The sequence below is a fragment of the Rhinichthys klamathensis genome, unplaced genomic scaffold, assembly GCF_029890125.1.
Source record: "Rhinichthys klamathensis goyatoka isolate OS25496 unplaced genomic scaffold, OSU_Roscu_1.1 h1tg000018l_1, whole genome shotgun sequence".
In the NCBI taxonomy this organism is placed as follows: domain Eukaryota; kingdom Metazoa; phylum Chordata; class Actinopteri; order Cypriniformes; family Leuciscidae; genus Rhinichthys; species Rhinichthys klamathensis.
The window spans coordinates 4,886,295-4,900,564 of NW_026606569.1; positions in this window are offsets into that span (position 1 = coordinate 4,886,295).

Below are 14,270 nucleotides of genomic sequence, written 5' to 3' on the forward strand. Positions count from 1 at the left end.
GCTCTGAAAGTGTCCAACCCAACCAAACCCAAAAAGAAAGTGACTGTCTACAGTAGCTCAGAAGAGAGTGACATCTCCATACCACTTAACGACACCACTGATTATGATAGTTCAGATGTCCAGAATGATGATGAGGATGATGGTGACAAGGATCTGTCTGCTGGTGACTTTGTCATTGTGAGCTTTGCTGGTAAAACCAAATCCTATAACTACGTTGGATTGGTGGAGAAGGTTGAGGGTGCAGAAATCAGCGCAAAGTTTCTAAGGCAAAGTTGTAAGAAGTCTGTGGATGGAAAGCCCATCTTTACATTTAAAGAAAATGATGAAGGAGTCATCCCTAGAGTCGATGTGCTCAAGAAACTACCCACACCCCAAAAACTTGGTGGTACAGCCAGAAGGGAGCAGAAGTTTATATTCCCCTGCAGGATTGACAAGTGGGATGTTAGATAGTAGGCCAGATCCAGACCACCTAGACCTACAGGGGATAATCTGGAGAAGTGAGGAGATGGGCATGCCTCATCAGTGTTTGACTAACTGCCATTTGTTTAATTTAGCTAAAACTGATTTCAGTTTTGAGTTTGCACTATGTTATGCTATGTTTGCAAGTTTTTAAGTGGCCCAAGTTACAATAGAATGTTTAGAAATTAGCCTAGTCACTTTATTCTTATGTTACATAATTGACAGACAGTGTTCTATGTATGTCAACAGTTCTATGTAGCCTATGTTTTTGTGTTTTCCCAAAAACGACAAAATATGACCTATTCCAACAGTTTAATAGGGTGTCAATATCTAAATAAATCTTAAATTAGTAATTTTGTATTAAGTTTGTCTTTCTTTCAATATAGCATTACAGTTCATAACCTTAAAATGTTCTGTTTTACTTCAGAAATCACTGGCACAATTTACCCCAACGTATTCCCCCCAAAGTCACAACTTACCCCGCACCAGGGGCAAGTTGTGCCACGAGACCACTTTTTTCCCAAAAGCTATATTTCTGAAAATAATTATCTCAGATCCAAAGTCATTGTTCTCAGGGATGCACCACATCCTGAAATATATGTACATCCATCATTTTAAGGCATTGCTGCCATGGCCTCACTTTAAAGTCACTTTGAGTAAAAACTGGCACAACTCACCCCACTTTCCCCTACTCATCTCTCGCTCTGTTTGAATCCAGTTGCCGCAAAGAGCCGTTAAAGCTGTAAAGTGTACTCACCTCCCTTCTCTCTGTCTGAGTCCAGTGAAGAGCCTGTTAAAGCCGTGAAGCATACTCTCCTTCCTTCTCTCTGCTCGAGTCCTGTGAAGAGCCGCTGTTAAAGCCGCAAAGTGTATTTACCTTCCTTCTCTCTGTTTGAGTCCCGTCTACCCCGACCTGTGACAAAAGTGGCGTAGTCGGCAGGGTTCTTACCACCGTGAGTTGGAGCGGCCATAGGTTCACAAATGGCGGACGACGAAGTACCAGCGGTTCGACCTCAAGTTATGCCGGTTTTCATGGGAGCGCCGAGATATGGAGGTCCTGGATTGGATTTAAGCCTTTATGACTGGAAGACGCAGACGGAATACTTGGCGGGCTTACAAGGACTGAGTAAGCAACAGAAAAAAACAGTTTGTGTTGGGGTCACTAGAAGGTGAAGCTAAAAGAGAAGTTCAAGCCGCACCAGGAGCCGCACGGGTTAACGTCAAAGCCATCTTTGATTTTCTGACTGAGCTGTACGGAGATGCCACCCCGGTAGCTGCCCTTAGGGCCCAGTTCTTTAACTTTCGGCAGGGACCCAGGCAAACCTTGCGGACATTCTCACTGAAGTTGCTGGAACAGTTTGCTCGATTGAAGGGACGACGTGACCATGGTTTGGGAGATGAAGATACTTTATTACGAGATCAGTTTGTCTTGGGGCTCCGTGATGGGCCTGTTCGCCAGAGTTTACGGTTACAGCTTCGCCGAGACCCCGCACTGTCATTTGAAGATCTTCGACAAGAGGCTTTCGCCTTGGAAGTTGACCAGATGGAGGCAGCTGATCTACCGGTCTGTATGGCTGCTAGCAGTGTGTGTGTGCCCACTCCGTCTGAGGTGATAGACTGGAAGCAGAAATTACGTACAGTTTCTGGTAGACGTCAAGGGGCAAATGGCGGAATTGTCTAAAACGCTCCTAGAGGAGTTGCGCCGGGGTCGGCCCAGTGGGGTGCCTGTGGTACGTGAACGGGCTTAATCGTTATAATATAGGTTACAGAAGCATCCAGTTCTATAGCAATGGAGGCAATGGGGTTTCAGAGAGGCCTGGACCATCTGATCTCCAAGGGAGTGGATGTTGGAGTCATGACAACAGACAGATCTCCATCCATTCGGAAAATATTGAAGGACAACTACACCAACATAAGGCATGAATTTGACTCATGGCATGTCAATAAGAGTAAGTATCACATGTACAATATGAACACATAACACAAACACATTTCAATGTTAGTACTTGATGACATGGAAAATGCTTTTTGTCATAATTTTGTTGTTGGTGATCCTAGCTGTGAAGAAGAAGCTTGTGAAGGTTTCAAATTAAGCCGAAAACAGAGTGCTGTAGCTATGGATCCGATCGATCAGCAATCAGCTGTATTGGTCTCGCAGCTCAAGCCATGGTGATGAGGAGGTAACAATGACATTGTGTACTGGTTGACATGACATACTTTTGGAAATATTTTGTATTGTATATGTTCGAAAACCCATTTTGTTAGGCCGAAGACATTGTATCATACTAAAACGATTAGGGTATTATTTTTTTTTTAAATGTGACCGGGTAAATAAAAAAAGTCTACTGTATTTTGTTTATCAGGACTGTGTGCGGCGTTGGACATCACTGCAGTACCACGTTTGTGGTGTTCATAGATGGGAGGAGGATGGCGGCTTAGAATACCAATGTCTTCACCCATCACTCACAGAGGAGGAGCAAACACGGAAAAAATGTTTGACAAAGGATTCTACTGCTTTCCGTGCTTTGAGGGACATCATTATGGATAAAAATCTCCTCTGTGATATAAGGCAAATGTCGCTTTTTAAACATACAGGTATGCCCTCACGCTAATTCAATTGTTGTTTACAAGTCCATTATTTTATTCTCAAAAGGATAGGAAGTTCACTGCTGTGAAAATTAGTAGCACTATTTTCCTGTACTATTGCAATAACAACACAGGCATAATAGAAATTGTAGTACACTTTAACTTTATAATCCATCTATCAACACTCTAAATGGCTATTTATTTTTGAGTAATGTATTTCAATTGGACACTTGCAGGATCACTTGAAGTCTTGAAGTCAAGTATGCACCAAAGCGACAACACTTCGGCTATGACTCAATGAGGGCCCGCACTGAACTAGCCATCATGGACCACAATATGAATGTTGGCAGGGAACTAAAAAAAACGCAAGAAGGTAACAAAAATATATTTGCCTCTGATTCTGTAACTCTACTGCATTGTACCCAATTATTTATTGATTAGTAGATTTGTACGTTTGATTTACAGGCTCAACCAGCAGTAACATCTATTCGAGTGGAACAGGTGATTATGGTAACCTACATTGTGAGAAATAATTGATTTATCAATATTTTTGTTTGTGTTTGTTAGGAAACCCTCAATTCAAGTAAACCTATACCAAAGCAAGCCATCAGTGGGTGGCCAAACCCATCTACGAAAAAACCTCACATGCTTTTAGAAAAGACCTCATGGAAGTTGTTTTGAGGATGAGGCAGGAACGGACTGATGAGCCTAGGCCCCATCCTCCACTACGCCAAAGGCGTTTATTGGTGAATATAGCCCCAGTACCCAGGCCAGACAAATCGGAGATGCTGTCACAAAGACTATCACGCTTCAAGCAATCCTAAATTCAGGCATGCAAACTCCTTACCTTTAGGTGAGGCTGAAATGGGTCACCTACATGATTCGTGCAGGGGTGAGGGTATATAAGTGAGGTATAGAACATAAACTAGTTCAATACAGGTAATCCCATTTGTTTAATTGTGTTTTATGATGTATGCTATACAAAAAAAAAGCAGGCCCCTGGACCCCCCTAGAGGGTTGGGGGTTCGCTGTGTCCTTCTCACCTTTTTTAGCCCTGACCTGTTTGCATGCCTGTAAATTTGTGTAACTTATCACATTCTAAACATACTTTTGTATATAGTTTTTGCAGTGAATAAATAGAAGGACAAAAGCTGTGGTGATTGTATATTGTTCTTGTTTTAAATAGTTATGAACATTATGTAGATTATTTGCACTGTAAGAAACAATTATGCTGTTTACATAAAATATTAGCTATAGAATCCATGAAAGTTCTTTTGCTTCCTGGAAACCTTGGTAAGTTCCGCTGGGGGAGGGTTACTTATTTCTTATAGCTGTAACAACACAGCTTGGCAGAACTCTTCTTTGTATGCGTCCAAGACGCTCTCCTTTCAGTCCCCTCTCCAGAACCACCCGGTAAGCCACAAGTCTGCACTGGCTGGGGAGGGGGAGGGCAAGAGGTTTTTCAGTCATTCATGCAGATCAATTAGCAAGACTTACAGCTGGCGATGCAAACTAAAATCACACAATATTTGCTCTATATATCAGAAATAATCGCACCGATGTAAAACATAACTTGTCTAATGTACTAACTCAGTGGATAACTGTCCATCTGCTCCCTCCGGTATGGGTTGCCGCCTCCAATTTATTTTCAGGACATGGAAAAAAGTTTCAAGTTCAGCCTTGTTTATCAGAGAGGGGAAATCTTCAGACTGTACAAAACAATGTGTCTCTTGGGTGTCCCGACGCAACAGGTCCCACTCCGTGCAACACAGGCACTCCTGTTCGGTGTCCATAGCTTCACAATGTCCGCAGGTACACCACCAGTTTCCCGAAGTACGAGGCTGTGTTGCGGCATTGACCACCGGTAGCCCTCGAAAAGATAAGGGCGTCCATCAAACATAAACGGATCATCGGTTGAATAATCCGCCATCTCTTTAGTGTGTATCCTGTGGAAGCACTAGTCTCTGTTGCGTTCAGTATTTTTTATTTATTATTTATTTATTTTCTCTGTTGCGTTCAGTGCTTTCTTCCGGAAACAACGGACCATATGAGATTCCAAGTCACAGTTTATCTCACTTAGCACGGCGTTCGTGGTTCGACTAGTCGTATACGCGTAATGTACCGTCTTTATAGAGTATCTTCTTATTAAACTGTCTGTACACTTACAAAGTTCTCAATGCTTCGGTTTGCATGTAAGGACACTCATTATGCTATCGTGTTAGTGTGGGCTATTTTGAGCCTTGTTAGTGGTATTAACTAGCGATTTACTTTTACTTATTCTATGCCCCATATACTAGCGTTATAAGCTAATCTGTTTTTAGAGATAAAACTCTTTGCATTTGATTATCATGAAAACGCATCCCAGAGAACGATCAACTCGGTAACCATGTGTTAATTAGCCCTTGGTTAATTTTTCACCGGAATTGTCCTTTAACTTGCATGTTTTTTCTTGTTCATGCAGAATGAATAACTAGACCAGGGTGTCCGCGGGGTCTTAAAAAGTATTAAAAGTTGATAAATCAATTTTGGGAAAATGAAGGCCCTTAAAAGGTATTAAAAAGTCTTAATCCCGATTTTATGAGGTATTAAATTTTGTTCAAGCTTTGTCCAAAGAGTTTGACTCCAAAAAGTATGCATGAATGTATTTATTTTCCTCCCCATGACTATTAAAAAACAACGGCGTGCTCGGTCAGTGATATCGGCTCGGGGCACGAGCGCCGTGAACGGGTGACGTCACGTATTTTGTGAAATGCACGGTTAGGTGATGTGTCGCCCTCCATGCGTCGCAAAACAGACTCCGAAATGGGGAAATGTAAATTTGCGGACTCCTAATTATCTTCATTTGTGTCTACACTAGTTATCTTTGGGGTCTCCAGGGACCCTAGACAATAACATTTAATTTTGTATCAGAATAATATATATATATATATATTTTTTTTTACAAATGTAATTGTACTCTGTTTATTAATGTTTTTACTCAACATTTGTGCAGTTTTTGGAGGATTTTTGATATCTTTTAATTTTTTTTACCAAAAACAGCATTTTATGTAAAATTCACTTTATAAAAGACCCAGATTTCTATCTTTCATTCATGGGGATAACATGGATAATTTTAGATGGTTTAATATAACCCATTTTTTGGAAAATGCAGTTTTAAAATAAAAAGAAATCACTTTAACCACTAGATGGCAATAGAGCTCCACTATATGCTATTTTCTATTTGACTAACCAAAATATATCTTTTCACAATTGGATTCATATCTAAATATTATAAAATCACAATTTTAACAAAACAAATAAATACTTTTTGTCAAAGTTTAGCATGTTTTGTACTGAAAAACGTTTTTCAATAATGTTACGTTATGATTAGAATCAAACCTGAACAAGATGTTACAAAGAGAAATGTTAGAGTCCATAGAGTTTAGAGTTTCATACCATAGATATAAAAGGTGAAACTAATATATTTAGTATATATAACTATATACATATGCATGATTATACTTTTCAGAGGGCCGACATTTCTGTATTTAAAATCCCTTTTTCAATTGATTTCATGTAATATTCTAATTTTCTGAGATTTTGAATTTGGGGTTTTCATAAGCTGTAAGCCATAATCATCAAAATTTTAACTTTTACACAATATTCAAATTTTTCGAGTTTCACCTGTATTTATTACTATATCATTCCAATTAATCTTTTTTTGTGTGTGTAGATCTAGAAAGTGTTGAGAGCCATAGAAAGTTTCATACCATAGGTAAAAAAATGTACAAAATTGACAAAGTCATTTGCGGGTTCAAAAGACTCCGAAGAAAATCAATGGCTGAAGCTTGTCGCTGAAAACAACCATGAGGCTTACTGTACATATTGTAAAAAGAAGATTAGCGTAGCCTCGATGGGCATCAACGCTGTCAAGTGCCACATGCACGGTGCTGGCCACAAGAAAGCAGCGGCAGCTGTCCATTGCCAGTTTCTGTGCTCCAACAGGGACACCTCTACCCAACACGACAGCTGACCTTGTCAAAACAGCTACGACAGCGACCTCTGCCCCATCATCTGCCGACATCAGGATGGCTATCGGCGGCACATCAGCGATGCGCGCGGACGTTATCTGGTGTCTCAATACTGCTGTGAATCACCACTCACTGAACTCAAACGAAAGTATTTCTGATATTTTCAAGTCAATGTTTCCGGATTCAGGCATAGCTAAGACATTCACCTGTGGCAAGGACAAAACTGGTTACATCATGAGATTCGGGCTTGCAACCTTCCTTAAGCAGCAGCTCGTTGACACCATCAACAAAGCGGGGCCGTTTGTGTTAATGTTTGACGAGTCTCTCAATCAGTCAACAAAGAAGAAGCAGCTTGATGTTTTTAGGATGATGACTGTCCAATCCAGGTATCTGGGCTCTCAATTCCTGTGACACGGAACAGCTCAGGACCTGTTGCATCACATCAAAGTAGGTGTATCTACTAGTCTACTAGCGTTTAATTTTTCTCTCTGTGTGTTTGTTTGTTCAGTATTCAGCACTTGTTTGTTTCAGGTATAAAAAAATCTTATTGTAGTTTTCCTTTCGTAAATCTGAACAACAAATCGTTGGATTTGTAATAATTATTTACATAACATAATACAATTTAATAATGTAATGCACTTTGTGATGCTTTATGTATGAAAAGTGCTATAATAAATACATTTAGATTTGATTGCCTGTGTATTTCAAGAATAAACATTTAAGGCATATTGTCATTCACAGGAGTGTGTTGCAAAACTGAATATGAGGCAGCTTGTCTCCATCAGTATGGACGGCCCCAATGTCAACTTGAAGTTGGGAGACCTTCTCCAGAAGGAGCATGCAGAGCTGTGTGGAGCTCAACTGGTCAAGGTTGTGGGCTTCACACCCTCCACAATGCAGTGAAGGCAGGCTTTACCATGTGGCAGCTGGACAAGCTCCCTCGGCTCTCCATTTCCTTCTCCACAATGCTCCTGCTAGGAGGGAGGACTTCACTGCCTTGACTGGGTGCACCTGCTTTCCACTGCCATTTTGTGGACACAGATGGGTTGGAAACCTCCCTGTAGCAGAGAGGGCAGTTCAAGTTTGGCCAGTGATTATGAAGGTATTATGTTTGTTTGCCATTTACTTACTCATCAATTTTTGATAGTGCCACTTTTCTTATAATGTACTATATTTGCACACGTGTTTCATAAAATTGTTATGTAGCAAATATATATGTGATGCGATCTGGTAAACCAGTCGGATGTCGTGCTGGTACGATTTCATGCACAGGGATCCAGAGTGGTGTCTCACAAAGATGAAGACTACAGTGCAGAAATTCCTGTAGGATAGTCAGTTGGCAGGAGGCATCTCAGCTGGTTAGGAAAAATAGTATAAAGAGAGTAGAAGATGGTAGGTCACTGTATGTCCTCTAATATTGGCACATTATGAAATTTACCACATTAGTAATTACCTATTTCAGTTCAGTTCATTTATTTATAAAGCACATTTTAAACAGTCAAAAGGCTGACTAAAGTGCTGTACAAGCATTATATAAAGATCGGAGAGAACTTGGAGCAAGATGATGCAGACATTTATACACAAATAGGAGAATTTTAAAGTCAATCCTAGATTGGACCGCCAATGGAGAGCTCGCAGGATGGGAGAGAGTCTTTTCATGAGAAATTTGTCCGCAGCATTTTGGACCAATTGGAGATGAGCGAGCTGGGACTTAGAAATGCCGCAGTACAATAAATTGCAGTAATCCAAGCGGGATGTTATAAAAGCATGAATAGATGTCTCAAGGGATTTTTCGGGCACTAAGTGCTTAATTTTCGACAAGAAGGCGGAGTTGAAAAAAGCTAGAAGCGAACACAGAGGACACCTGTTTCTCTAGAGTTAATCGACTGTCTAGGAAAACTCCCAGGTTCCGTACACAGCTTGTATTAAAAACAGATAAGTTACCTAAAGAGTTGTTGTCAAATACAAATTTGTCAGATGGGCCAAAAACTATAACCTCACTCTTTGAATCGTTTAATGTTAGAAGGTTGCTTGCCAGCCAGAGCTTTACCTCATCGAGGCAATCTATTAAAGATTTAAATGCAGAGATTTTTTTTTAACCCTCTGGGGACCAAGGTGTTTTTGGGGTCCTTGAGATGTTTTGACATGCCCTGACATTTGTGCTTTTTTCAGTTGCTAATAAACATATTACTGGCACAGGTGAAATTACACTCTATTTAGCACAAACAGGGCTACCATAATATGTAAGCAACATGTATGTACATGTTTGTATTTTTGAGAGAATATTGTTTATGCATGTTTATTGATAAAACTAAAAATTAAAGTTTCTGAAATAAGGCCACAAAACACATACTAAATATGTGTCCACAAGACTTTTGACTAATGGAAGTTGTGGCCTAGAGTATTTGCTTCAAAATTATCTGAAAATCTTCCATTCTAATCATTCACATAACACCATAGTGTTACATGTATGTCCTGTGTTTCCCCCTGTTTAGTATATTTGGTTCAGTCCTGTTTCCAGTTTCCCGCTCCTCGTTTGTGTTCAGTTCATTCACCTGTTTCTAGTTAATTTGCCCCAGCTGTGTCTTGTTCCCATGATCCGTTCTCTGTGTATGTAAACCCTGTGTTCTCCCTCACTCCTTGTCGGTTCTCGTTTGTGTATGGTGCGTTAATGTTGAGTGTGTTATATGGTTCCTGAGTTTTTGTCTATTAAATCCTGTTTTCCTGGTATCCTCGTCTCCTCGTGCTTCCAGCCATACACCATCCGTAACAGAAGAACCGACCAAAAAAAAAAAAAAAAAACAACGATGGATGCGGCAGTGCAGCTGATCTTGCTGGAACAGGGCCAGCTATCTCTCGAGGCCCACACCGCGGCTTATCTCGACCTGGCGTGCCTAACCTCCTTCCCCGATCTCTCATTGAGTGTTTTTTTTCATACTGGCCTCAATGTAGAGACAAAGGCACGCCTGCCCGGTGTGGGACCTCGAGAGAACTTCGAAGCATTCGTCGAGTGGGTCCTGTCTCATAATGGGTCTCCGTTCACCGTTGGGCTCTGCGACACCCACGAAGAGGAAGCCACCCTACCAGAGCCAGTTCACGTCACGCTAACCAGCAGGCCAACTACTGGATCAGTTTATGGCCGTCCAGGGCTGATTTCCTGCGTGGCCGATCCCCCGCTGATGTCAGCGCGTGCTGCCAAATGGGCCATCGTCCCGGAGTCTCGTCCAGCCTGAGTCACGTCTCGCCGAGACCGTCCAGCCTGAGTCTCGTCCCGCCGAGACCGTCCAGCCTGAGTCACGTCTCGCCGAGACCGTCCAGCCTGAGTCTCGTCCCGCCGAGACCGTCCAGCCTGAGTCTAGTCTCGCCGAGACCGTCCAGTCTGAGACCGTCCAGCCTGAGTCTCGTCCCGCCGAGACCGTCCAGCCTGAGTCTCGTCCCGCCGAGACCGTCCAGCCTAAGTCTCGTCCCGCCGAGACCGTCCAGCCTGAGTCTCGTCCCGCCGAGACCGTCCAGCCTGAGTCTCGTCCCGCCGAGACCGTCCAGCCTGAGTCTCGTCCCGCCGAGACCGTCCAGCCTGAGTCTCGTCCCGCCGAGACCGTCCAATCTGAGGCTCATCCTCCCGAGCCCTCTTCGCTGCTGGTCCTGTCCAGCCCAGAGCCGTCTTCGCCGCTGGTTCTGTCCAGCTCAAAGTCCTCTTCGCCGCTGGTCCTGTCCAGCTCAGAGCCCTCTTCGCCACTGGTCCTGTCCAGTCCAGAGCCGTCTTCGCCGCTGGTCATGTCCAGCCCAGAGCAGCCTGCACCACTGGTTCCGTCCAGCCCAGCCAAGCCTGCACCACTGGTTCCGTCCAGCCCAGCCAAGCCTTCTCCGCTGGTTCTGTCCAGCCCAGAGCAGCCTGCACCACTGGTTCTGTCCAGCCCAGCCAGGCCTGCACCGCAGCTTCACGTCCCCTGCCCGCCTGCGCCTCCCTGCAGCCCTGCCGAGCCTGAGCTTCCCTGCACGCCTGCCGAGCCTGAGCTTCCCTGCATGCCTGCCGAGCCTGAGCTTCCCTGCACGCCTGCCGAGCCTGAGCTTCCCTGCACGCCGGCCGAGCCAGAGCCTTCTCCGCTGGTCCCGTCCAGCCCTTCTGAGCCTTCACCGCTGGTTCCATCCAGCATAGCCGGGCCTTCACCGCTAGCCCAGCCAGAGACTTTCCATGTCCCGTCTGCCCACCCTGAGACTGTCCACGTCCCAGAGCCTGTCCCAGAGCCTGTGATTCCCCCCAAGAAAGTTTTGGGGGGGGGATATAGATCACCTGAATATGCGTCTCCGCCATGGCCGCCCGAAAGGGATTCTCCGCCATGGCCGCCCGAAGGGGATTCTCCGCCATGGCCGCCCGAAAGGGATTCTCCGCCATGGCCGCCCGAAGGGGATTCTCCGCCATGGCCGCCCGAAGGGGATTCTCCGCCATGGCCGCCCGAAGGGGATTCTCCGCCATGGCCGCCTGAGAGAAAGTCTCCGCCCTGGCCTCCTGCTCCGCCCTGGCCTCCTGCACGTCCTGCTCCGCCCTGGAGGCTTCCTGCTCCGGGTAGGCCACTCCCTCGTCAGCCTCCAGGGCGCCCACCCCTCCACCCTTATTGATGTTACTCGGCGCGAGGACGCGCCTTGCAGGAGGGGGAGCTAATGTTACATGTATGTCCTGTGTTTCCCCCTGTTTAGTATATTTGGTTCAGTCCTGTTTCCAGTTTCCCGCTCCTCGTTTGTGTTCAGTTCATTCACCTGTTTCTAGTTAATTTGCCCCAGCTGTGTCTTGTTCCCATGATCCGTTCTCCGTGTATGTAAACCCTGTGTTCTCCCTCACTCCTTGTCGGTTCTCGTTTGTGTATGGTGCGTTAATGTTGAGTGTGTTATATGGTTCCTGAGTTTTTGTCTATTAAATCCTGTTTTCCTGGTATCCTCGTCTCCTCGTGCTTCCAGCCATACACCATCCGTAACACATAGATTGCTTTAAATTGTGAAAAACATTTTTTTTGTTTGAAAGGCAATATGCGAATGGGCGTGAACGCCCAACCCCCTCATGTATAATTAGGTGATTCTCACCTGAGAAGACAAAGATGCATTCATTTCATTCAGGTGTGTCACAAGAAAGAATGCAAGGAAAATATATATACATATATACACACACACACACAGACATATATATATATAAAATCAAAATATAAATGAAAGTCAAAAGCACATTTTTAGTCATACCTGGAAACAAATCCTGTTCAAATAGGTTATATTGGCCATTCAATAGAATTGGTTCAGTTAGAGTTGGAAACATCTTGAAAAGAAAATGGTCTTTTTCCATCTCATAAAATATTATTTTTAAAAGTATGCCAATACATTTTTTATAATACATATTTCAAAGTTAAGGATTCATTATTTTGATATAGCCTAGCTGGAACAAACACTATAACAATTGATAAGTTTATTTTTGACAAAACATACTATATATTTAACATATGAGCAGAAACTGCTAACAAAAGCTTATTTGATGTCTATTTTAGAGTTAAAACTTTATAATCGATCCTAAACTAGTCAAACACACAGAAACATGATTCAAATTTAAACAGTAGGCTATTTTTGCGTTTACAGACACTAAACGTTATTCTATATCGCGATTAGAACAAAGCACAAGAATAAAACACTTACAGTTCAGCTCGCTTCTCGAAGTGAAAATAAACCAGCACTTGTTCTGAGGTAGATAAATGTCCCAGGATTATTCCTCACAGCCGCGCCAAACGACAGTACATTAATCTGACTAAATAAAGTGTGTTTACAGAGTTTGTATGGGCGTTTTACATGTCTCAATGTGTTGCTTCAGATCATTAGCGTTTGAATAGCGCGCGCTCTCCGTGGGCGTGTCACATTAGGAAAATAATGAGCTGAGAGAACGATAATGAGAATGGCTGACACATCTCTCTTTTTATATATAGATTACATAAACAGGGAATATTTATTTTAGTTTTAAATTAGATAATTTAAAAGTACAAACTTAAATGATCATAAACATATATTGCTCATGTCTGGGTGAATAGTATTAGCTGAGTTTTTTTTAAGTTTAGAGACGTGCTCCAGAAAAAAAGTTCACGGACACGGAGAGGCAGAACGCACACCCTGTTTATTTTCTTTATTTTACAAAAGCACAATATATTATTTCGATTGTAGGTGGGCACATAAAAAAGTATACATTTAACAGTTTTTTTAAAAGATGTTTCATAACTCTGTATGACCAGAAATTATGGAGTAATTTAAGTCTATTTTTCTGCTATGTGAAAAAAATCTCCCAAAACGCACGGGTGCGTTCTTGGTCCCCATAGGGTTAATCAGCAAATAGATCTGTGTATCGTCCGCATAAAAATGGAAAGAGACACCATGCCTTCTTAGAATTGGGCCTAGAGGAAGCATGTATAGAGAGAAAATCGAGGGAGATAAAATAGAGCCCTGGGGAAGTCCGGTTTCAATGAGAGAAGCAGAGGAGGTGAAACTGCCAATCCTGACTGAAAAATCAGTTAAGTAGGATTTAAACCATTTTAAGACTGAATCTTTCAGCCCCAAATCTTTTGATCTAGATAAGAGCAGTGAATGATTGACAGTATCAAAAGCTGCAGATAAGTTTAAGAGAACCAGAACCACAGGGTCTCCAGCATCAGTAGCAACTAAAATGTCATTTAACACTCTCAGCAAAGCAGATTCTGTGCTGTGAAAAGACTTAAAACCAGGCTGAAAAATTTCAGAAATATTTGACTTATTTAGAACTACCTATTTAATTCTTTAATTGCAGGTGATGTGATCGTCCAACAGTTTGAGAGCTTTCTCACTGTTGAGGCTAGAAATGAGCGTTTCCTCTCCTTTCAGCCACTGCAGCAGCGGATTGACGTGTTCTTGCACTCAGCAAGTCTTACCCTGAGTTGTCAAAGTTCTGTCAGAGCCTTCTAATTCTCTCCCATGGACAAGCCACAGTAGAGAGAGGATTCTCAGTCAACAAGCAGGTCGAAACCGGCAACATCCTTGAAGAGTCGATGGAGGCTCTGAGGTTGATTTGCGACCAGGTCAGTGCCTTTGGGGGCGTTCTAAAGGTACCTCTGACCAAGGAGGATTCACTTGGAACAAGAAAGGAAGAAGAAAGAGACTACCAGACAGAGCCTCAAGAGGAAAGAAGCTGAAGACGAGTTAGAAGTTTTGAAAAAGAAG